Genomic DNA, 18404 nt, shown 5'->3' on the forward strand with positions numbered 1-18404 from the left:
AATGGCACTGTGATGGCGCGCACACATTCCAACTTTCCACAGATTCCACCCCTTTCTAGGCCGTGGGTCACTATTGTTTCTCATCTCATCTGTGCTGTTTTCTTGCACCCAGCCAGCCCCTGTTATTGAGATCGCCCCTGTTCCCCACAGGCCTTTGAGTGGGTGACCCTTAGACCAGATGAACTCCTGTGCCATCTCCAGCCCTCACAGCCTGTGGCTCCTCCCAGAATCTCCCAGCGCGGCCTCCCTCCAAGGAGATCACTTCATGAACCTATTTCAGAACCACTCAGGCAAGCCCCTGCCTGGCACCTTTGCCTCCATCACGGGGGCCCCACTGTTGGTCCCTCCCAGCCCCAGCCGGCCCCACCGAGAGCATCCGTCCCAGCCAGTTCGGAGGGCTGCAGGCGATGGAGGGAATGGCGGAGGTGGTGAACCAGGCAGGTGTGGAGAGGCGCTAGCGCAGCTCAAGGGGCGGGGCCCCAGCCAGGGAGGGAGGGAGGAAGGCAGGACTTTGCACTTCCCAACAGGAAAGTGGTTCAAGGAGATACGTGTATGTGGGGAGGCTCCGCAGTCACAGAAGATGAGCACCGTTTGACACATAAGGAAGGACAAGCAGTAACTCATCAGGCGGAAAAATGTACAGTCTCAGCAGCAATTTAAAATATGCAGATTAGAACACCATTAAGGGCCCATTATGGCCAGAGTCAACGTGACAATAAGTAAATAAATTAAACAAGAAAACTGTTGGCAGGGTCATCAGGAAACAGCTGCACATACATTGCTGTACCACTATAAACTGTTCAAATCTTTCTAGAATGTGATTTGCATTGTGTTGCAAGAGTTTAAGACTCCATCAGGTAATTACGATCAGGGAACCAGATCCCACGAAAACAACTTAAAATAGCACCACCGGGCTTCCCTGGTGGCACAGTGGTCGAGAGTCTGCCTGCCAATGCAAGGGACGCGGGTTCGAGCCCTGGTCTGGGAAGATCCCACATGCCGCGGAGCAACTGGGCCCATGAGCCATAGCTACTGGGCCTGCACGTCTGGAGCCTGTGCTCCGCAACAAGAGAGGCCTTGACAGTGAGAGGCCCGCGCAGTGCAATGAAAAGTGGCCCCCGCTCGCCGCAACTAGAGAAAGCCCTCGCACAGAAATGAAGACCCAACACAGCCAAATAAAAAAATAAATAAATTTATAAAATAAAATAAAATATCGCCACCAAGGAGTTTTTATAAACGATGCTCATAGCACCTATATATAGACACCCCCCCAAATGGAACTCCATTCAGATTACAGAATGGTATGTTAACAGAATGAAATAGGAAAGGACTGACATATGGAAACAATCTGATGAAACCATTTGATGAGCTCATGTTAAGGGACAAAATCGGTACAAAAAATAGTAGAGGTGGACTTATCAATGTTAAAACTTCCATAGGAACATTAGCAGCAATCAGGAGAGAATTCTGAACAAGGCAAATTGCTAAGGTGTAATGTTTATTATGTTAAGTTGATCAAGATGGTTTAAATAATGATGATGATGATGATGATACTGACGATGTAAAGGCCTTTGAACAGGATTTCCTCATAATAAAAACACCCCAGCCCTGGTCCCGGGGGCAGGTAGGCTCAGGGCCCTGGCTTGATGAGGAAGGAAGAAGGAATGTAAACTGGGAGAGGAGGGGTTATGACTGTAGGTAGGGGGAGGGCCCCAGAGCTTCCCTTGTCAGAAGGGCTCTGAAAGACACCTCCACCAAAGAAACAAAGTTACACAAATAAACCCACACCATTTAACCTCCAAAGTCCCGGGTGCTAACTCTTACTGCTGCATTTGCGCTCTCAATTTTACTAATACCTTATTTCAGCAACTTCGTAGGTGACACTAGGGCTCTTTGTGGGCTAGCCTAGGAACTCAACTACCATTTATAGCATTGTTTCTATGGAAATGTGTTTCAAGCTTCAAGACACTGAGCTGCTGACAACCCTGGGGCATGCACGTGGTCTATAAATTAGGGAACTGAGACGAGCAGTTATTGCTGGGTCCTGGGCTCAGGAAGACAGCATGTTACTTAGATTCTGTGTCAGTTAATACACCACCAGCAATGATCCCGTTGGAGCTGGCTGGTGGTCACTGTAGAGGGTGGGGATGGGACCACGGCATCTAGGAATGAACACGATATTCTAGGAAAGCACATGGATATTCCCCACCCCTGCCTCCAAACCCACGCACAAGCCTGCGTGTCATGGAAGACATGAAACCAGCCTGAGTACCCTTCATGAGTATCCAAGCAAGCCCTGTGCCCAACACGCTCTCCAGTTTCTCTCTGACTCTGGCAAACCGCCAGCCACAAGGCCCTATTTCAGTCTGATCCTGGAACAACAAACTCCAAATCTTTGACAGTTCTGGAATTTGGCTTTAGCGGATATGTGCTTGCGATAACCCATCTCTCCACACGTTCTGTTGCGGTGGCTTCTGTGTTAGCAGGCTCCAACCTGCCCGCTCGAGGTCTGCCCAGGGCTTTCCAGCTCCACCCACTTCGGGACGCCAAGCAACACAAGGAGTCTGCATTTCCTGCCTTGGACTGTGCTAGTCACAGGGAAAGAATGATCGTGGGCCCTGCAACAGATACTCCACGTGACATGAAAGTTCCCCACCAAGAAGAAAAGGCTACACACAGGAAGGCAACCCAAAGGGGGAGTGATGGGTGAGAAGGCCGTGCACTAGGTGTCCCAAGGTTCTGTGATGCCAGAGATACAAGGTGGTCAGAAGGCGGTCAGAAGACAGTCAGCTGCTCAGCCACAGGCCACACCTGCAGCTGCAAGTCCCAGCACAGCTCATGGCAAGATGAGAGGGGTCAGAGGGCCCTGCAGGCCAAGCCAGAGGTAGGCTGGATGAATGTGGGGGGTTTCATGAGCCTGGCTAAAGGGCAACTCTAAGTTTCAATACTATAATGAATCTGTGCAACACTGTGCAGCAGGTCATTTTGCAAAGCACACCCTCCCCGCTGCCTGTGTGAACTACAGAAGAGAGAATCTGCCTCCCCCTGCGGCTGGGCCAGCAGGACCCGGCAGCCTCGAGGTGAGTGGGCGGCTTAAAGCCAGAGCCTCAGGGCCACATGTACTCACTGGGCTGGTTCCCTAGAAACCCAGGTGCAAACAATCATCTGGGGCTCTGAGGCCACTTGAGGGTCGCCTGCATCAGGCCGAGTCCACTGGGAGCCCCGAAGTTATGTAGTTAGCCAACCTATGAAGCCAGGCTCGGCCAATCTGAACTCTCCAGCCCCTGCAGTGCAGGGGGCTGATAAGACACAGCAGTTCCTTCTTTCAGGTGGTAACAGATGGGAGGCTTGGAGTTCCTCCCCCTGGCCTCCTTCCCACCCAGATCCAAAGATGTTGATAAGTTAAGGTCTTTTTTTTTTAAGTATATAATATATAAGTATATACATGTATTTATTATATAAGTATAGTATATATTAGAGTAAACTAATATATAATAGAAATGTTATAAAGGTATAATATATTCAACTATATTAATATATATTACATAATATATATTAAAGTATTATATAAAAGTATATATATGTAAAGCAATTTCAAACACACAAATACTCCACTCATAACCACTTCACCTAAATCTTGTATTTACCTTATGCCAATTTATACCATAGCCAATGTAATCAGTTTTTATGCACTCGTCAAGTGTATGTGCAATCTGCCTGTTAAAACAGAAGCCACTTTTTCACCAAAATTCTTCGGCACTTTCGCATGAATTAATATCATCTTCATATTAATTTAACAGTGGCACAATATTCCACTGAGTCTAGGTATCACAAATTATATAGCCATGTGGAACACTCAGGCTGTTTACAGTTTTTTGCTATTTTAAACAACGTTGCTATAAATACCTTTGTGCGTATAGCTCTTTTCCTTTCTAGAATTATTTCCTTAGAATAAATTCCCAAGAGTAATACTAGTACGTAAAAGGAAATTAACATTTTTTATAGCTTCAAGTTTTACATTTAAAAAATATATTGTTCTGTGTGAGCTACCTGGACTATCTTTTTCAAAAGTAGTTTTCCTGACACCTCCCAATCCTACCAAGCAAGGTAGGATGGCTTGGAGGCAGCTCCATTGATTTGCTGGGGAGGGATGAGGAAGGAGGACAGAGATGTGAGTAGGAAGGTGGAGGACTGAGTTGGACAGGAGGAGGGAGCAGGCGCCCTGGAGGCAGAAACAAAGGCAGATCCCAAAACAGATCCCTCCCAAAACGGGCCAACACCTCCCTAGGACATCAAACCCACCCCACCACTCAAGTTTCCTCTGAGTTGATCTTCCAAGGGCCAAGAACAAAGACACACTTCGATGGGTTCCTAAAAGAGATCTTAGAAATACGATGTGCTTCCTGGTCTGGAAACATATTTTGCAAACAACAGAGGCCATGCACTCACAGTGGTCAAGTAGGCCCATGCATGTGTGGGTTCAACTTTGAGAAAGAAAATCTCTTAAGAAAGAAAGTCCACCTCATCAGAAATGGTGGGAAATACGCTCCTCCACGGCTCTCTCTAGGTGGCATGCAGACCCCGGGGAACTATTCCACACCAGGAGGGTTCCTGCGAGGTAACACAGGTCCCACTGTGAGGCACCATAAAGTCACCGCCTGCCAGGCTCCGTTCACAGGCTTGGGGAATTTCTGAGCAGGAAAGAACCACATGTGGTGTAAGTGTCTCATTTTATAGACAAACTGAGACCCCAAGTGCCTGCTTTGGGGCTCCTGCTGCATCCTGCAGTCATTGTCAGGTGGGTGCCCCTCTTCCTCCAACAGAAAGAGCCCCAGCCTGTCCTGACGGTCACTCGGCTGACCAGGGCTTTCCATTTTAGAGCCTCATGCCTCCTCTCATGCTGTGCTGACTCGTTCTCCCTAGTTCCTTCTCTGTGCAAAGCCAGCAGACAATGCCAGGCATGGACACTAAGGGGTCCTCCAAGGGCAGCTGGTGTTTAGCCCTCTTCAGGGGTTGGGCTGATGGGGAGGAAAGTCTCTGCCACCTTTAAACCAGCTCCTCACCATAGATGCCTCCTCAGGGTGAGGGGGACCCAGGTGCGGGCTTTGTGGCCCTAAATCCCCTTGCCACCCTCACCAGGGTCTCCCTCAGGTTCAGAGAAACAGCAAAGCCACCAAGGCAGCAGCTCCACCAGCAGGTGCAAAGGGAGGCTGTCAGCTCACCAATCACACGTGTCCCCTGACCGAGGCCAGGTCCTGGGCCTGCCCCTACGCCCTCACATCCCCTCAGGCCACCCTTCCGGTCCCATCACGGGACACCTACTGTGTGCCAGGCACAGTGCTAGGCCAGGGAGGAGGCAGGCACACCTGCAGCTGATGCCAGCATCCTCCTGTGGGGAAGCTCGATTGCAGAAACGCTAAGGTGGCAGCTCAGGAAGGCAGCAAGGAAGCAGGTGACTTCTGACCGGTTCTGTGGGCTTCTGCCAGGAAAAGGGCAGGGAGGACGGCTCCAGGTAGGGGGAACAACAATGCACAAGGCACAGAGGCCTGGAGGAGCGCGGAGGAGCGGAGAGAACATAGAGGGCGGCGCTAGGGAAGGGGGAGAGGCAGGAGAGGAGGTGGAGAGGTGGGCTGGGGCTCTCAGGGCCTTGGGGGCCTTTCTGAGGAATGTGAGGTTCCTCCTGCAGGACTTGGGCAGCCCTCAAAGGTTTTTAAGAGGGGTGACGTGATCAAAGCTGTGTTTTAGTAAAAACAGCTCAGATCCTTCCAAGACATCTTTTCCGCTTCCGTGTTGTTCTCAACACGATTCTATGTCATCTGGACAAAAATGGGCAAATAGTGCAAACTGTGCCAGAGCCAGCACTGGCTAGGAACACTCCTGCTCCGTCCTTCCCCGGGTCACCCTGACCCCACATTGGTGAGCAGGCCTCAGCCTCAGGAATCACCTCCAGTCCGGGGTGCAAGAACCCAGCCCTTGACACACTCAGCTTCGTGGAGGCAGCAGCTCCCCACTAACAGGCACCAGTGGAAAAGACCCTTGAAATGCTGGTAGCCACCACAGCCATGAGGCCAGAAGTTCAAAACTGCATTTTTCTCTTTAAAGCAAATTAATTCCTTCGTCTAAGGTTATTGGAACTGAATGGCCAAGATTTCAGTCAAGGTGCCCTGATGTCAAAGAGCTATAACCAGAGGATCTGAGGGCAAGAAGGGAGCTAGTGCTCACCGAACAAACACCCTCTTGTGTGGATGAGGAAACTGGGCAGGGATGCGACTGGCAATGCTGACAGCCCCAGGCAGATGAAGCCCTACCTCCTTTAGCTCTCTCTCAGGCAGGATATTGGATAGGACATCTCCACCAGGTTGACATCTTTAGAACGTGAGAAGAACCTACTCCTGTCACTTTGGACAACTTTGGCACCAAGCCTGAAGACAAACCCCAGTCAAAAGCAAGGTAGCACCTCCCAAACACCTCACGGCCCTGTGGGTCTTGCCCAACCCCAGAGGAGAAACAGAATTTGTACTGTAGCTGCCTTTTAGCCAGAGAGAGCCAAGCTCTGGCCTCTGTCCTTACAAGGCAGCGCTGAAGTTTTCCAAGTGGAATCAAATGTGCAGGGAGGATCCAGATGCTAGGATGAGCTCTCTTTTCCACTGGAATCCTTCAAATTCCAGAGGAAAAATCCAACTGCTGATGAAATGCTCAGATCTCCAGAGCATATAAGAATCCTAGGACTTCCCTGGTGGCTCAATGGCTAAGAATCCTCCTGCCAATGCAAGGGACACAGGTTCGAGCCCTGGTCCAGGAAGATCCCAATGCCGTCGAGCAACTAAGCCCGTGTGCCACAACTACTGAGCCTGCACTCTAGAGGCAACAGGCCACAACTACTGAGCCCACGTGCTGCAACTACTGAAGCCCACGTGCCTAGAGCCCGTGCTCCGCAACAAGAGAAGCCACTGCAATGAGAAGCCCGCGTACCGCAACGAAGAGCAGCCCCCGCTCACCGCAACTAGAGAAAGCCCGCGCGCAGCAGCAAAGACCCAATGCAGCCATAAGTAAATAAATAAATTTATTTTTTTAAAAAAAGGAATCCTAAAGTTTAGCTGGAGGCTAAAGGATTCAGAAAGATGTCCAAAAAGATTAAGATCAAAACGTGGATATTTTCAGTGGCCTATGGGGGATGCCCCATCTCCACCTCATGTCCAGCACTGCCCAGTCATCCCAGTCTGAGGGCTAGAACGGGCTCTGGCTTCTATGGTGGACACTTGTCCACCTGGCATGCGTACCTGTCCCCAGGTTTAAGGAACCTGGCATTGTGAGTCCTTGTGGAAGGGAGAGTTCCACCTGCAACTGGGGAAGCTGTAACCTCCAGAATCTGTGAGAACATGAGCATGTGACCTAAGCTGGCCAACCAGATGCTCAGCCTGGGCTCTGCCTGTGGATTGAGTGACACAAAGAGTCAGGGAGAGTTCAAAATTCATTCTGGAAGTGGTGGCAGCAGTCAGGTTAGCAGGCACCAGTGATGCCAGGCCAGTGGCATCATCACCTTGTCTTTGGTTTCAGCTACCCAACTTCCCACAGGTCCTGAATGATTTCTGAGCCTCAGTCTCCAGATTTCCAGGACATTCAGTGAGTCACCAGATATCCTTCCAGTACATTCCTTTTCTCATTAATTTAGCCAGAGTCAGCTTCTGCTGTTTGCAGACCAAAGACCTAGACTACCCCACCATGTCCTTCTACCTCTACACTGACTCCTCTGCACTGCCCCCCCACCCCCCCGAGACAACACCTAGGCTCAAGCTTCTATCTTTCCCTCCGGGAAAAGAGTCTCATCTAAATACACATCTGAGAGGATCACAGCCACCTAATAATCACAAACATGAACAAATGACGTAAATGCTGAATATAACAATTCATCCTGCCCCTGGTTCTAACCAGGTGTTAGATTTGGGGCATTAATATCAGAAATTAAAAGCATTAGCACTCCCTTGGACTCTTCCCTATTTCCCCATCAGTTCAGGGAAAGGTGGACTTGGAGTCAAGAAACCTGCGCTCTAGAACTTGCACACGTCACTCCAACCCTGGGGCACCCGGTGACACCTGCACCACCTATTTCTCAGGGAGGTTAAATCAAATGAGAAGTCCCCACCCGTGGCAAAGACCCAGGAAACTTCTAATCCCTAAGTCAATCATTCTTTTCAGTCCTCTCTTTCTTGACGTCCCCAATGATTAACAGTTGATCAATTTCAACTCAATTTAATAAAGACTTATGGAAAACTTGCCATGTGCCATGTGCCGTACTAGGTGCACAAAACCATGGTCCCTGTTATAAAATGCAAAGCTCCCTCCTCCTTTGACATCTATGACATCATGCTCTCCTGGTTTTCTTCCTTCCTCACCATTGGTTCCTTCCTGGTCTCCGTTGCTGACTTGCCTAGTACCGTACCCCTTAAACGGTGATCCCCTTGCCTCCTACTGCATGCTCTCCGTGGGTGATGCCATCAGCTCCCCTAGCTCCAACCACCTTCTGTGTTCTGGTGATTCCCAAGTGTCTGTTCCAGAGTGTCTGACAGACAGAGGGGGCTACTGGGAGGTAACTGGGTTTGTCTGGAACTTGTCTTGAAGCTGTAGCTGCACAGTAAGTCATCATTTTTACTTAAATGATGTTTATTTGGGGTAGCTTGGTTAGAGTTCGTGGAGGGGGCAATGCTGCCCATTGCCATCCCTTGTGGGAGTCTCCTGCCCCAGACCCATATGTCCAACTGCCCACTAGAACTGCTTTCTTGGATGTCCCGGAGGCACCTCCAACTCAACATGTACAAAATTAGACTCATTGTCTCTTCCCTAAAAGCTGCTCCTCCTTGTTTGTTTCAAGCAGAAACCTAAGGAAACACTTCAACTTCTCCCTTGCTCTATTCATTTGGTTGGTCCTCAAGGCCTGTCAACCCAACTCCCTCGACACCTTCCTAATCCAGCTTCTCCCTCCCCCACCGCTCTGGCTCAGACTCCTCCATCTCACCCGAGGGACCACAGTGACCTCCTGCAATGACCTCCTCACTGGTCTCTTTACTGCCCATTTTTCTCCAGCTCCAGTCAATCCTCCACATCACAGTGAGTAACCTTTTAAAAAGAAAATCTGATCCTATCTCACACACACACACACACACACACACACACACACACACACACACAAAATCAGTCCTCAGTGGCTCCCCAGTGCCCTCAGAGTAAGGTCTAAATCTCTCTGCTGACACAAATGGCTGGCCCGTGACCTGGCCCCTGTCTGTCCTTTCTGCACCCCCTCCTACACGTGCTCCATCACACCCGCTGCTTGCAGTTACTGGAGAAGACCGTGTTGTGTCACGCCTCCACTCCAGGCCCTGCCTGAGCTGCTCCCTGTGCCTAGAATGCCCTGACCCCCTTTGCCACCTGGTGGACGCCTACTCGTTTCTCAGGACTTGGCTCACACACCACTTTCTCCAGAAAGCCTCTTATTCATTAATTCCCCAGGCTTCCCTGAGCACAGGGACCATGCAAGGCACTGGGGCCGTCCTAGACCTTTCCTAACGGTCCTCTCTCCTCTGGCCTGGCAGAATCGACCTGTCCCTCCTCTGAGCCCTGCAGACCCCTGAACAGTTTCACATTGACATCCGTGGCACTAATGGCTCTTGGCTTTTGTGTGTGTCCGTCTCCCTCACAGACCGTGAACACCTTGAAGGGGGAGGCATCCCCAGTACCTAGCACAGAGCTAAGCACACAGTAGGGACTCAAAAAATGCATACAGCATGAGTGAGTAAAAGAAGGAAGAATGTGGGGGAAAGCACTCTATAAACAATGATGGGCAGGGTTCCACTGCTACTGCTGTGGCCAGGTTTCTTTTTCTCCATAACTGGGAATTCAGATCCTAAATGCCAGCTGGGGAGGTCAGCACAGGCTCCTTGGAGGAAATCCTGAGCCTTTCCCCACCTCTAGTGCAAGTGGAAGTGGGGATCGGGGAGTGGATGTGGCTCCTAAGTTGTCCCAAAGCACATGCTACTGGGAGGCCACAGAGGAAGTAGACACAGACTCATGAGGTAGATTCCTTGCAGGCCCCTTACAATGGCCTGCAATAAGGAGGCTGGGGAAGGGAAGCAGGGGAAGGGGAGAGAAGGAGAGCGGATGTGGAGGGCTAGGGCCTTAGAGCAGAGAAAAGTGTCTGCTCCACATGGCACTGCCCTCGCCCAGCCCCACAGCAATGACAGGTCACCCCAAGCATAAGTCCTCCCTCTGCAATCCTGCAGTTAAAACCCACTCCATGGATCTCTCCGTTGCACCCTGCTCACCTGTTCAAAGAGCCTTTTTTGCTTAACGTCCTATGGTCATTTCCTAACGTATAAACCCTCCATCTATTCAGGGGTGAGCATGGGCTAAGAGCCCTGAGCCTGCTGCCTGCTGCCTGCGGAATATCACAGTATAAGTATCTCGGCATGCTGAGTGAGACTGTAGTATTTGAACACACACATATTTCATACTACAGAGCCCCCAAATTCAAGACACTTCATCTGCTGCTTGACCTTGGAAACTGCAACTTCTTCCAGAACTAGAGGAACAGCCTAAGATGAATTTAAGTATCAAGAGCCAGTATGTCTGCCGCCTACCTGGTGCCCTCCTAAGGGACTTTCAAGGTTAATCTTGATTATATTCTTATTTTTCACTTTACACACTGACTTTAGAACCTGACCCCCAGAAAATGCAACTCCACCAAATTCCGTTCTTAAGTGACTAATCCACCCTGAGTCTGTTTTTCCCTCTGACAACAACCTATCTCAGAAGCTGACTGTCAGCCTCCTGGAGAGAAGGGGCAAGTGGGACCCTGCTTTGCACCCCTTGTTGTGCCACATGCAGTGCTGAGAGCACTGCAGCTGTTCTGTAAATGCCCAGTGAGGACAGTCAGCCTTGCGTTAACTGGCTGCCCAAGGGGTGCTAAGTCTGTGTTCCTGGGCCTTCTAGCATCCCGCTTCTTAAAGGCCTCACTCCAACCCTGGTTTTTGGTTTTGTTTTTTGTCAAGTTTCTTCTTTTTAAATCTTTGTGTACTGCCTTAAGGAAACTAAAGAGATGGAATTGTAAACAAAATCCTTGGTTTACAAATAGGCTGGAACTGATGATTATGATGACTAAGATGATCGATGCAAGATGGTGAAAAGAAATGGAATGTGGGGTTTGTGCCTGACTCTTCCATTCTGCAGCTGTGTGACCTTAGAGAAGTCAATTATCATCTCTGACCCTTAGTTAAAAGTGAGTTACTGTAGGTTCCCTTCCCAGATTTAAATTCTCTGAGATGCTGTTACTGCAGTTACTATAAAACAGAGGCGGGGGACTTCCCTGGTGGCACAGTGGTTAAGAATCCACCTGCCAATGCAGGGGACACGAGTTCGATCCCTGGTCCAGGAAGATCCCGCATGCCGCGAAGCAACTAAGGCCGTGCACCACAACTACTGAAGCCCGCGCGCCTAGAGCCCGTGCTCCTCAACAAGAGAGGCCACTGCAGTGAGAAGCCCGCGCAACCGCAACTAGAGAAAAACCCGTGCAGCAACAAAAACCCAATGCAGCCAGAAAAATCCAATAAAAAACAAAAAGAGAGGCGGGATGATAGCAGTCCCTAAGGTCCTAAAAGTCATAGAAGGTTCTACAGTTCTAAAAATTGATTATTTTGTGAAACAGCAGATTCTATTGGTTTATTAAGTGCAGTTTATGCATAATTTTTCAGTAAGTTTTCTAGGTAAATCCCAGCTTCACCCCTTTTATGTTCATCAAGAATTTTCAATTAAAAGTGAATTCAACATATTGACTGCAACATTGTATGTAATAGCAAAAGACTGGGAACAGCCCAAACGTTCTGCGGTAGTAGACTAGTTAAATAATTGATGGCATTTTCATACAGTGGAATACAATTTAGTCAATGGAAAAAATGAGGTGGCTCTACGAGCACTGATACAGAATAACTTCCAAGACACATTAAAAATGAAAAACACAGAATGCTGTGTAGAGTATGCCAGCATTTGTTTATAGATTCATACTTTCTTCTATGTGCAAAAGCTACATCTGGAAGCATAGCTGAAAAATGACAAATTGTAGTTGCCTAAGACAGGGACACTGACAGAATGAAGAAATGGGGAACAATAGAGGATGGAAAATTTATTTTTTCAAAGGATTATGTTATCAAATTTATCAGTATTTTCTTATAAGTTCTGTTTTGTCTCTTTCTTAAGAAGGTCTTCCTTCCCTCAAGGTTAAAATACACACTTATTTTTCTAATTCCATTGCATTTTTATACGTATGTATATATCTGTATAGTAATCTATTGTCTATATTGAAATTATTTTTGAGACTTACTTTACACTGTATAACTTACATCTTTTGAATTTTGAACTACAGGTATGTATTACCTGTTTTTTAAAAATTGAAGTATAGTTGATTTACAGTATTTTATTAATTTCAGGTGTATAGCATACTGATTCAGTATTTTTACAGATTATACTCCATTAAGTTATTACAAGATAACAGCTATAGTTCCCTGCGCTATATAATATATCCCTGTTGCTTATCTATCTCATACATAGTGGTTTATATCTCTTAATCCCATACCCCTAACTTGTCCCCCTCACTTTTCTCTCCCCTTTGGTAGCCACTAGTTTGTTTTCTATATCTGTGAGTCTGTTTTTGTTTTGCATATACCTTCATTTGTATTATTTTTCATATTCCATATATAAGTGGTATCATACAGTATTTGTTTTTCTCTGCCAGAGTTATTTCACTGGGCATAATATTCTCTAGGTCCATCCATGTTGCTGCAAATGGCAGAATTTCATTCTTTTTTATGGCTGAGTAATATTCCATTGTATGTATATACCACATCTTTATCCATTCATTTGTTGATGGGCAATTGGGTTGTATATTACCTTTCTGAGAAGAAAACTGGGGAAAAAAGAATCTACCAGATTTTATTTTAAAAAAATCTTTTTTAAGGAATTTAGTGTATAGGGTGCATTTTATGGCATGTGAATTATATCTCAATTAAAAAAGAAAGAATCTAGCTTATATGGCAAGGTTGAGATTACTAGCATGAGAACTGGGTGGAGACAACAGAATCCTCCTAGTTAAACCTGATGCTAGGGTTTAGCAAGGATCTCCCCAAGACTCAGTTTTATAGTTTAGCCTAGTTTTATAAGTCAGTACCTATTTGGGCAAATCAAAGCTATGGTCAACCAGGAAGCATCTCTTTGCCTTCCTCACAAGTGTGTCTGACAGTTGGCCCTACCTCCTTCTATCAGTCTGGTTCCCTTTGAGGAACCCAGGTAATGGATGCTCTCCCCAAAGAGCCAGTGCTCAGGCTTAGGACATCCTGGGGCAGATCAACTAGGCCCAAATCAAGACAAGGAGGAGCCAGTGCTGAAGCTGGACAGACACTGTCTAGCAACCAGGGGGAAGAGGTGCTGGAAAAGAAGCTGAACAAGAGGTACAAAGCTAGGAGGCACCAGAGAGAGGCCAACAGGCAGAAGGAGGCAGGGCTGGGTGAATGTTCAGAATAAAGACTGGGAACCAATTGGGATATATGTATACGTATAGCTGACTCACTTCGTGATACAGCAGAAACTAAACTCCAATAAAGATGTTAATAAATAAATAACCCCCCCGCCCCCGCCAAAAAAAAAAGACTGGGAATCACGGCCCTTGGCGCTTGGCTTGGGTGTGTGCCTATGCACAGCCAACAATATCTGAAGGCCACTGCATCTGCTGCATCTTCCTCATCATCACCATCATCCCCATCATCCAACATTCACCAGGAACCCCAGGGCTGGGAATACAAAGATATATAAAACAAGGACTTCCAGTTTAGTTGAAAAGTGGTAACACTGATCCACCCAAAAGCACATTTAAGAAGCTAAAGGAAGGGTATGATCGGAGCTATGGTCCAAAGGGGAAGCTGAAAATCCTTTAGACCAAGTTTCAAGGATTCTTCATCAGGGGCCCCCAGTGGATGTTACTGGAGTTCCAGGGAGAGGCCCACAGGGTGGAACAGGGGACATTCTTAAGGAGGGCAACATGAATAGGGCTAAAAAGGAGAGCAAGACTGAGCCAAGTAGGAGAGAGGAAAGACGAGGCGTTCCAGACTTCCGGGGAAGCATGAAAGGTAGGAATGCTTGCCACAAGCAGTGTGGACAAACACACAGAGTGGGTCACCAGGTCAGAGCAAAGGGCTAGGGCAGGAGAGCAGTGGAGGCCAGACCCCTGTGTGGGAGGCCCTGACTGCCATCCTAGAAGTTTGATCCTTCCTGTGCAGACAGTGGGGAGCCACTGAAGGTTGCTGAGCAGGAGGCTGACCCTTGCAAACAGGCATTTTAAGTGAGATTACAGAGGAGCCCTTTATCCCAGGCTTTTTCAAAGACCTGTGTGCATTTCAAGTGGCACTTGAGAGAGAAAGTCGTAAAGCACTGCCCTGTGTCATGTAGACAAAGAAAAAAAAGGTTGAAGGGTCTCACAAAGAGATGCTTCAGTGAGAATGAGAAATGAAGGGGGGCTCATTTTAAAGAAGGAAACAAATTTGCAGGACAGAACTGCCGGGCATCTGGAAAACTGCAGCACTTTCTTCAGAGTCTGGAATGCCCTCTTTTGGCTGGAGGTGTTCTGCCTCCTTTTTTGGAGGTTAGTTGTGATGTCAAAACATGGAATTGCGGTGTAGGGAGGCAGCTGGGAGGAGGCAGACGAACAGAAATATAAATACTGGGCCCGGAGAGCATAAAAGGCCTCCATACTAAGACCATCCCCTTGCAGAGGACTTTGCCATCTGCCTCTCTCAGTGGAGCCTCGGAGTTTTTGTCAAAGTTGCTGGGAGCTTCCTAACTACCCAAATAGTTTCTCCTCTTAAAACAATAAAATGATTTTTAAAAATCGGTCACATTTTGATTCAGAGCTTTTTCAATATTGTTCCTACTTGTGCACAGTGAGGCAGTAGGCAGGGCTACTCTGGGGCCATGAACTGGGCAGTAACTTTAGGCCATAAATCAGCATTTATGTAAGGTGGAAGAGGAAGTCAGGATTAAATTTCCGGTCTTAAACTGGGCTGGGTACAACTGCAGGGCAAGTTCTGTGAATACAGAGGCAAAGCTGAGCAAGCCAAGGGAAGGGCATGCATGAGTTATGCACAAAAATCAACCAGGCTGAACTGATGACATGGACGGGCAACTGCTCCAGGTGGCTCCACAATTCTGGGGGGCGGGGGGTGGGGTCTGAGTCCTTCCTTCTTTGGCCTTTGCTAGGGGTCCCTCTCCCCTGCTCTCCTGCCCACACTCCCTGGGGCCTTTGGGCACTTTTAGTCTCTGCACGGTCTACATAAACACAAAGGATTGCAAACTCAAAGCTGTCTTTCCGCTGGAGTCAGAAGGGAATGCTCCCCTCCCTGCCCCTCTAGACTAGTTCTGGGTACCAGTAGGCTCTTACTAAAGCAGCCATGGTCAGGTGATACAGCTGACCAGGACCTTGACAGTCAAGTTCACTGAAAACCCAAATGTACCCAAAACAAGGGGTTGTGCAACTCATGGGAACTCCTACTTCTGTGGTGTTTTTGCTCTAACCCTCATTCCCCTGTGGCAACTGTGTCTGAAGTCCCAGACTTTCCAGAAACGTCCTGATTTCACATGCTTTTCCTTGAGTCTCTGGAAGCACATAGGTGTCTGCCAGGGAATATGCCCTAATGTTTTGGTTTGACAAATGGTCACTGTGCCCGTGACACCCAGCTGGCATGAGGTTGCAAAACAGCATTTTCCCACCAGGTAAAACTCAGTTACTAGGCTGGGGAGAAGGCCAGGCATGGGGACGCTCTGGTGTGCCAGGCCATCGGTACCTGCTGCCGAGTCACACAGACCCCTTAGCAGGGCTGAGTGCTACCCCGGCAGAGTCTCTACCTAGGGCAGCGAGAGAGGGGGCTGAGATTTGGCATGTGGGAAGAATGACCCAGCATGCATCCTGTACATGTTTTTGACTGTGTTTTAAATCCCTCTACTACAGTTAGCCACCTCTGAGGCCCTCAAGGAGAACCTGTTTGCCTTCTTTCCACACTTGAAGGCTTAGCTCCCTTCCTGCAGCACAGCAGTTCAGGAGGTGTGAGGACACCCACCCTGGTCTGTGCAGCAGGCCTTGCTCAGGAAGGGGGTGGGGGAGTTCCTCTGGAGAAAATGAACATGAGTCACTCCTCTGCCTCCCCCCCACCCCCACCCCCTCGGACCCTCACCCCCGACACTGGCACAGACACACAGCCTAAAGCCCCAGCACTCTTCCCTTTGCCCAGAACACAATGAAGGAATTAGGACCCACCTACTAAGCTTCTGCAGCTGACACTTCAAGGCTCAAAGTCTAGCTCACCAGCACAGTCACACGTCTGACGTGTCCTCTTTGCAACCAGGCCCCAATCCAGCTGCCATGCAATTTTGCTAATTCAAACTGCTTTCCCGTTTAGGGATGTTGATAGCCATCTCCCATCTCCTTTTCCTGCTGACATCATCCCACATTTTCTACAGGCACAAATAAGGGTACAGTTCCTGGGGTAGTTTTCAGGCTGCCAGAGGTGGAAGTGAAAAGATCCTGCCCTCCCGGGTCCACTTCACTTCTCTGGCGTTTGGCAAATTGTCCCGAGTTTTAGGGATAAACGAGGAAATAAATTACCTAGCTAAGGTGAAAGGCCAAAAAGAACTTGGTGACTGCAGCTCAGACCCAGATCTGTCCTGGGCATCTGCAATGCAAATCTGCATTTTGTTCTCTGCCCCCGAGGTCTTGCACAATAGCCTGTGTATAAACATCCACGCCAACAATGCCTGACTGTGCAATCACGCTGTAATCACAGGCCGCCAGGAAGCTGCTGCTAGGAACTGCACCATTCAACTTCTAGACATCCCATGTCAAAGGAGTCTTTACGGCACGGACGTACATTCCTGCACACACCAACGCGTCCCCGCCGCCGCCGCCGCAGCTGCTGCTACAGTTGAAGACTCCAAGCCAGGGAACTAGGGCGCCACCCGCCCGACCCGCCAGTCCCAAGTTACTATGCAGGGATGTCATAAGCTTCTCAGCTGTTCTTAAAAAAAAAAAAAAAAAAAAGCCTGCTCCACGAGGCTACAGAGGGCGGCGGGAACCACCATCAAAGTTCCCAAGCACATTCCTGCAGCCCTAGCAGTTTTCGAAAACAGAGAAGAGTGAGATGCCTCAAAGAGTCCACTGGAAGCGGGTTTTGGAGTTTTATATAGAAAACACTCACATATGTAGGTGGGTGCGCTGACAGCTTTTATGGCTAAATTGCAAAGTGTTAGGCCTTAGTGATTACTGTCAGGCTCGGGACGTGGTGTGGGAGGAGAAAGGGTGGGGGAGTCAGAGGGATTTGTTCAAAGGGGGCTTCGGGGCAATTCTGGTTTTGCATTTTGGAAATGCGTAGGGTTGTTTTCCCAAACTTCCGAGTTGCTCTGCTCTTCGTCATTGTCAGGCCAAGCTAAGAAAAATGGGGGGAAAGTTCCTTTAACTTCCTTCCTGCGACCTCGGCGAGGGCTACGAAGAGGAAGAGCACGCTTCCTTGGGAAGCACCGGGCGGGAACTGGGGGACCGCTGCGCCCAGCCTGTCGCGATGGGGAGCGCCGGGTGGAGGACTAGCCTCGGACGCAGGACACGGGAGGCCCCTTCCCTGCACCCCTCCGCTAGCCAACGGCGCCCGGAGCGGCCCGGCTGCAGTCCTGGCTGGTTTAAGTCCCGCGGCAAACCGGCGACCACAGGGGCGCAGCCCGGGGCCCGAATCCCGGCCGCCGAGCTCCCTCCCTGCAGCGCCCCTCGCACGCAAGCCCAGCGCAGCCGGCCCTACCCGTCCCGCCACATCCCCGCCGCGCGGCCAAGCCCCTGCCCCGAACGTTTCCGGGCGTCGGCGCCCCGGCTGCGGAGGGGCTGCCGAGCTCCGCGGCTTACCTGCGCGCTGGATCCCGGGGCCGCTCGGAGGGGCGCGGGGCGCAGGCGAGCAAGGCCCGCAGACTCAAACTTTGTTGCTCTCGGGACGGCGCAGTCGTCACTTCCTCGCTGAACGGGTGGCGCGGCCCGAGCCGTGACCCAGCAGCTCGCGCGGTGGCGCGCCGGGCCCTGCAGCCGCCCGCGCCCCCGGCTCTGCGCGCCCTCGGCTGCCGGGGGAAGCGGGCTGCAGTCCGCCGAGCCTGCACCCCTCTGGGGGAGGCTCGCTCCAGCAGGGTGGTTTCCGCGCCGAAGAAGTGCGGTCGAGGCTGCTCTCAGGCTGGATCTGGAAGATGGTGTTGGGGTTCAGGGACCCAGAGCTGGGGTTACGGGAAAAACAAAGGATGGGGAAGGAGAAAAGTTTTTCAGTTTGGTGTTGCTGCTAGAAGGTCCT

At 49.6% G+C, this 18404-nt stretch overlaps 1 protein-coding gene across 1 annotated transcript in view; it reads right to left on the reverse strand.

The window, feature by feature from the left end:
- Positions 1-18106, reverse strand: part of MIDEAS (mitotic deacetylase associated SANT domain protein) — a 66902-nt gene extending 48796 nt beyond the window's left edge. Inside the window, exon 1 of the mRNA XM_030831660.3 lies at positions 17975-18106. The gene's annotated coding sequence lies outside the window, so the exon portion shown is untranslated. The remainder of the gene's footprint in view (positions 1-17974) is intronic.
- Between the last annotated feature and the right edge of the window lie 298 nt (positions 18107-18404).

The sequence above is a fragment of the Globicephala melas genome, chromosome 2 (assembly GCF_963455315.2).
Source record: "Globicephala melas chromosome 2, mGloMel1.2, whole genome shotgun sequence".
In the NCBI taxonomy this organism is placed as follows: domain Eukaryota; kingdom Metazoa; phylum Chordata; class Mammalia; order Artiodactyla; family Delphinidae; genus Globicephala; species Globicephala melas.